Source organism: Neltuma alba, unplaced genomic scaffold (genome assembly GCF_004799145.2).
Source record: "Neltuma alba isolate B1F8T4 unplaced genomic scaffold, ASM479914v2 tig00000675_pilon, whole genome shotgun sequence".
Taxonomy (NCBI): Eukaryota; Viridiplantae; Streptophyta; class Magnoliopsida; order Fabales; family Fabaceae; genus Neltuma; species Neltuma alba.
The window spans coordinates 42327-50350 of NW_021632140.1; positions in this window are offsets into that span (position 1 = coordinate 42327).

An 8024-nucleotide genomic window follows, 5' to 3' on the forward strand; every position below is an offset into this window, starting at 1 on the left:
ACGCCAATGTGCTCTATCAACGATGCTAATGTTGTTGACCAGGAGGTTATGTTTAATGACTTCGTTGAGCGTTCTTCTTGACCTTCCTCTACCTCTTTTGTATAAGATTCCAAATTGTCTAATCTACACTTCTCATTGAGGCCTCACATAGCTTTCTCTGCACATACCAGAACCACCTCAAGTGATGTTCAACCATTTTCTCTTCGATTGGCGCCACACCTACTCTTGGTTGGATATTTTCATTTCGAATCTTATTTTTTTCTTGTGTAACCACATATCTATCTCAACATCCTTATTTCTGCTACCCCAATTTTATGCTCTTGTTTTTTTCTTTATCATCCAACATTCACTATCATACAATATAACTGGTCTGATTGCAGTCTGATAAAATTTTTTCTTAAGCTTCTTAGGTACGTTTTTATCACAAATAACTCCGGTTGCCTTTCTCCACTTTAACCAACAAGCTTGTATTATATGTGAAATATCACCTTCAATTTCACCATCCTTATGTATAAAGGATCCTAGATATTTGAATTTTGACACTTGAAAAATAATTTGACCTCCCATCTTCACCTCCAAATCACCATTTCCTTGTTCCCCCTAAAATTGCAATGCATATATTCCGTCTTACTCTATCTCAAGTGAAAACCTTTCGACTTCAAGGTCCTTCTCCATAATCCCAATCTATAGTTAATCTCTTCTTTTGATTCAGAAGACTATGTCATTTGTGAAAAGCATGCACTTAGGGATTTTTTCTTGAATAAGCTCAGTTAGAATGTTTAGAACAATATTAAACAAGTGAAAACTCAAAGAAGATCCCTGATATAGACCAATCTTAATGGAAAAGTCATTTGTCTCACCTCCATACATTCTTACCCTAGTAGTTACCCGCTTATACATATTTTGTATGGTTTTGATATAAGCAACCCGTACACGTTTCTTTTTCAAAGCCTTCCGAAGTACTTCTCTTAGCACATGATCATAAGTTTTTTTTCAAGTCAATAAAAACCATATGTAAATCCCTTCCTTTACTCCTATATCTTTCCATTAAACCCCCTTAATAAATAAATTGCTTCTGTTGTGGATCTCCCCAGCATAAATCCAAATTGGTTCTTCGAAATAGAAGTCTCTGATCTCAACCTATGTTCAATTACTTTTTCCCACAACTTCATCATATGGCTCATAAGTTTTATACCCCTGTAACTTGCACATTTTTTAATATCTCTTTTATTCTTGTAAATAGGAACTAAAGTACTTTTCCTCCATTCATCCGGTATATTCTTGGAGTGTAAAATTTCATTAAAAAGCTTGGTCAACCACCCTTCACCCTCCTCGCCTAAACATTTCCAAACTTCGATAGGAATACCATCAGGTCTAACGACTTTACCATTATCCATTTTCTTAAGAGCTGCCTTAACCTTTTCAATGTAGATCTTACAGGAAAAAAAAACCAAATTCTGATCATCTTCGCTAATTAGTAAGTCCTCCAAGTTTTGAGTCACACATTCGCTTTTCTCATTGAACAACTTGTAAAAAGTGAACCTCTCACCTATCCTTAATATCTCTACCAGTAACTAGAACTTTACCATTTTCATCTTTTATACACCTCACTTAGTCCAAATCTTTCTTTTTCCTCTTTCTTTGCTTTGTAATTTTGTAAATATTTCTTCCCCCAGTCTTTGTTCCTAACTCGTTATAAAACTCCTCATATGCTTTAAATGTGCTTCACTCACTACTCTTTTTGTCTTTTTTTTTGCGCCAAACGATACTTTTCGCAACTTTTCTCACTATTGCACAAATGTATAGCCTTAAAACAAATTCTTTTCTGCTTGACTTTCTCTTGTATACTCTTATCCCACTACCAACTCTCCTTATCTCTTTGACGACGACCTTTAGATTCTTCCAAAATTGCTTTAACAACCATAAGAACCTTCTTAGCCATCTCCATCCACATAATGTCAATATTTCCCTGCAACTCCAAGAGCCCCTCCTCCAGAAGGATTCTTTTGAAAAACTCCCTCTTCTCACCCTTTATTGCCACTACCTGACACTGAGACTTACCATTTGATGATACTTTTGTCTAATACTCTTAAAACGCACATCAAGGATAAGTATCTTATGATGGGCAGTCACCCCATCCCAGGGATCATTTTGCAATTAGTACAAAGTCTTTTGTTTGGATTTTTAACCAAAAAGAAATTAATTTGTGATTTAGAGGCTCCATTCTTGTATGTGATTAAATGCTCCTCTCTCTTTTTAAAACAAGTGTTAACAATCTTGAGGTTGTATTTTCATGAATAACAAACAATTAGTTAAAATAAGTTTAAAATAATAAATAGGTTAGAAATATACTTTTATTTTCAAATATGCTCTTATAATAAATGAGAAAAAAGATGAAAAAGAACGTATGGGGATGTGAAAAGGGAAGTTTTGACAAAGAAGAGAAAATGAATAATGAAAGACAAAATTAAAACAATACATTAAATATTAAGATAAATAACAAATTTGAAGGTTATAAATACAAGTATAGGACTGGAGGAAGCATTGACTATGCCTGTTTAGCAAATCACAACAAGCTCCGCCAACTTAGTAAGTGTGTCCTGAGATTGAAAATACACAAAAAAAAAAAGCTTAATGAACTGTAAATATCCTTAAATACTGGACTTTAAAATTAAATTATCCAAGCGTAAAATTTGCTAATAATATTGTTGTCGCTCACTAAATGTTATGGCAAATATCTAATGAACGGTCTCATCAAAAAATATCTAATGAACGGTAGTAAATAGTTAATGAAATGTTACAAATAAATGTTGTTTGAATGGTCAATATTATTATTAATAACAAAAATAGGCTTTTCTTGTTTTGGTTAGAGTAATGACATTTCGCTTAATTATTTGTTTAACCAATATGATCATTTTCGTGTTAATTAATTTATATGATTTAATTGAATGAGGGGATAAGTTATTTTAGTGAAAAAAATTGGAGGATGACATTGTTCAAACAAACTGTTCTTACCTAACTAGGAATAAAAAAAACAAATACAATTAAGTGAAGATTTATTTATTCATTTTGTTTTTTCCGGATGAGATTAAGAGTATCCACTTTCAACCACAGAATTTATTCTCTTTTAAAGTTTGGAAGGCCAATAATAAACGTCTCTAAATTAGATATATTATTATTAGCACTTGAGATGATGAAAAAAGACCAAGAAAAACTAAACAAAAGAAACAAGAAAATAACTAGAGATAGTTATGATAACATGTTGAGTTTTTGTTCAAGTTGTTGCCATGGTTCATTCAATAATTTATTTCCATAAAGATTGATGTTATAATTAATAATATAAAATTGTAATAATTAATATTAAGGTCATTGTATAAGCAACTAGAGATAGTTTTACAATTTGTCACTACTCATGACTTTTGGTTGAAGCCACATGTGTATTATATTTTGTTGTGTACATCAAATGAGATGTAATGTCATCAAGTTGATAAGAATTAATTTGATATTTTTTAATAAAAACGTGATTTTGAATTTTATTATTAACATGAAAATTTTATCAATAAGTTATTTTAAAAAAATTAATGCATTTTTAAAAAATTATTTTTAAAGGAAGTTTAAAAAATTGCCTTTGTCCAAACTCTAAACTGAATAAAAATATTTGGAAATAGAATATGATATCAATTGCATCATAATATTATTTATTTTTTAAATCCCGAATATTTTAAAAATAATATTTTTTAATTGATTTACATCTGAACCAATATATATTTCAATATTTAATAAAAGGTTTTATATTATATTTCTTTATATTTTGTACTATCGTTTTTATTGACATATTTTGAGTGTTTTCATTGATTTTTAATTAAAGAAATGATTATCTACTTTCATTTTTTTAACTGAAAAAAAACTGAGCGCAAGTTCTTAATGGATTATGTCAACACAATGCTTCGTGAATTATAATAAAGTCCATACGAAATCCAACATAAAGTTTTCATAGGCTTACTATTTTAAAGCTTTGAGAGATCCGGCCAAAATAAAATACTTAGAATAAGCTTTGGGAGATAATAAAATAATAGACTAAATTTATCATTAAAATAGTTTGGTTTATCAAATCTGAGCCGTCCTTAAATTTAATATAATTTTATTCTTATATTCTAATAGTTTAATATTTTACTGAGTGGAAAATGTAAAATAAAAATATTTTAATTTGTAACCAATTTCAAATAAAGATTTTCTATTAAATGTTATTTTTTAAAAAAAATTATATTTCAAAAATATTAGTTAAAAATTTTAAATATAAACTATTAGAACTGTCCATGAACAGTTTGGTTCCATTTATTATTAATGTTTTTGCCGAATAAGTTTTTAATTAAGTACAAGTATCTTTTTATTCGAGGCACTATCGCTACTAAGTATAGATAATTCTTTCAGTGGAGATACAGACATTAATTTATCACATCGTAAGGAATTAATTTTTTGTGCTAGACTTATAATCCTTAGTGGTTTTTATCAATCAAGTTGAGAGAATAAAAATTTTAAAGTAGAGAGTAGAGACATTACACATACATACGCTTAGGAACAAAAGACAAACCCAGCATACATTAATACATACGGCTTGAATTAATCAAGTTCACACCATTTTTAATAATGACAAAGATATAATATATTAAAATTCCGGGAAAGGAGACAATCAGCATCTTTATTATGAATTGATTACTTATTTATTTCATGAGTTTTTGAACCTGTACTCACAGTTAGCACCCCTCATATATATATATATATATTATTTGAATTAATATCAAGTGGCTGAATTGTTTGTTTTGTACATTTCTGTCACATCAGACAATAAAAATTAGATTTTGAACTTATCACTAGTATGCATACATAAGTTTTTAGAAAATCTGTCGGCTTAAATTTCAAAATTTCAAATTTAAATTTTATTAAGTTATTATCATTCTTAAGTTGACAATTGAGAACTCATTTTAATTTTATATTTTAGATATTTCAAAATAAAAAAAAATTCTTATGATGATTTGATTTGAATTAAGTAATGGTTAATTCACATTTGAGATCACTTTTAGAAATGCAAAGACATTTGACAAAAACAACAAAAGTGTTATTTTTACAAAAATATTGTTTTGATGAAATCATGTCAATATGGTTTCTATATACCAAAATGTAAGAATTTTTTTTTGAGAAAAATTAAATCATTTTGAATTGCCTAAATTATATTAACCATTTATATAAGTAATGAACAGTAATGAATATCAAATTTAATAATTACAAAATCCAATGTTCATATAAACATTTCTCTTGGTAGCTTTTAATTGTTATTACAAAAGTTTGAGATTTTATCGCTTGATCAAGAAAATTGTTGTGATTACACAATGAAGTCAACCAATTATTGTTTATAATCACAAGCTATTTTAATTTCTTTGCTTGTTTTATTGACTTGGTTTATTGGGCATTAGGTTTTGTGGTGTTTGAATTTATGCTAATTTTATTTTACTTATTTTATTGTTTAATTGAAAACTAAGTTGTCTATTTGTTATCTGGAAGAATGCCAATATTCAAATGGTATATATTCTAATTATTAAATTAACCAGCATGATACTCGTGTAGTGCACAGAGAAGTTCCCATAAATTATGTCTAAAAGATTTTTGAACAACTGAAAATTGGCATATGATTGCTGTAAATAATAAATAAAATTTTCACCAAAAATATAATAATAAATATAACAATAATCTAAATATCAGTAATTAAAAATTAAGTATAAAAATGATTTCTTTCATTTATTACTTTCAAGAAAATATATCAATGAAATTTTAAAATAAAAAACTTATTACGTACATTTTATAATGAATAAATAAATTTTCTAGCTCATAACCTCATCTGACCCTTATCATTTAAGCTAGTACTGTATGACAATTCTAATGCTTTGATAATGTTGTTCGAGATTTTTAATTGTTTATATTTTTAAAAAGTTGTTACAGACAAGTCAATCACTCTTTCTAATAAAGTTATCCTGAATTAATAAATATTTTGGTATAGGGTATCTTCTAGCTAATATGTATCTTTTTGAAATAACTTGTGACCTTTAGCTGGTTGCAGCCTCAATTTCACATTGATTTATGATAAATGATTTTAAATCTTGTTATCGAATTGATCATTTTCACTAGTCTGGTGGTTTTGATATTTATTGTTCGATTGATCATTGAAAAAAAGTTGTTGTTATAACATGGATTTATAACCTCTCATAGTACTCCTTTTCCTTTTCTTGTCAAAATTCTTTCTCTATCCTCAGATGAAAAAATGAATGGTTCAGATGTAATATCTTATAAAGTATTATTAAAATATTAAAAAATAAATTTAAAGTATTAAATTTTAATTTGGACAGTTTTTGCTTGTAGTATTAAAAAATTTAACTTCTAAAAAATTTTATTAATAATTTTATAAAATATTATACTTGAACTCTCTATTTTTTAATCTAGGGAAAGAGAAAGAATTCTGAAAAGAAAAAAAGAGAGAGATGATTCTGAGAAGAACCTGATCCGTTGTAACATAACACACTTAACAGTCACTATTATTTATCGTTATTCACAAGCTATTTTGTTGGCTTGTTTTATTCACTTGATTTATTAGCTATTTTGTGATGGTTGAATTTATCATAAGTTTATTTTACTTAATTTATTTTTAGTTCAAAACATAAGTTGGCTGCTTGTTATTATTTGGAATTATTCCGGTCTTCTTATATTTAAGGGAGAATCCCATTTAAATTCAGTTAAAATACTGAAAATCAGGCATTCACTTTGAATAAATTCTTAATTAGGCTAAGAGGTCTAATTAAAGATTTATGAATATTATTAAAGGACAAAAATGCCCCTCTATAATTAAAATATGAGTTGATACTTTCATTTTTTTCCTCACAAATTAAAATATTTTATGTTTGTGTATATTAGTAAGTATATGCAGGGTGGATCCATATTAAAACTGAACAAAAATTAAACCCATCTAAAATTAAAATCTATTAGTTACCTACACTGTTACATTGATGATGGTGATGGAGTAATTATTAATGTAAATCAAGGACTATGTTGTAATTTTCTATCATCTACTGAAGATTTACTATTTTCAAATTTTAGGAAAATCCAAAAAAAATTTCAGAAAAAAATTTGTGAGGAAAAAAATATAAAGGTAACAACTCATATTATAGTTATAGAGGGGTATTCTAGACTTTAACAACATTTATAAATCCTTAATTAGGCCACTTAGCATGGTGAGGAATGTGTTCAAAGTGTAGGCCTAATTCTAAATTTTAGTATTTCAGCTAGATTTAAATGGGATTATCCCTATAGTTAAATTACTCCTTTTGGCCTTATTGATGAGATAATTGAAGGAGGAATTTTGTGGTTCTTTTTATTAAGTATTACATTGATTATTTATTATAATTTTTCCTCTTGCCCTAATTCAAGGTTGACGTAATGAAAGTAAGAAACTATTTTAGGAATTTACTTAGGACAAAATCGGAAACTCAATTTTTAAATAGAGTCAATGAGTTTTGACTTTTAAGATTTTCCTTAACTTTTGGTTAAAAATATTGGAAGTCATTTATAAATGAGAAACAAGGGAGTATTATACAGGGGAAATGACAATTAAGACCCTGTTAAGCTATTAATTTCATTCCCAAGTAACTTACTTTGATGTTCTCAAATGTTTTTATTTTTAAATTCACAACTGATTATAAGCAATTTTAATAATCTCATTCACAAGTTGTGAAATCAATTTGAAATTTTTGGTAGTCTCATTCTCAACATTTATCTCAATGAAACCCATATGTACCCGCAAAACAAAGACCACACAAAAGATCAGTCAATAAATTGAAACGAGACTAATCAAGATGAGTATCAGATAAAACATGTACAGAGATGAAGAATCTGCTTGATCAATCTTCAGTTATCATTTTTTCCCTCCTTTGCTAATTAGGGTTATTTCAGTCTTTTTTGTACATAAACTTATTCTCATT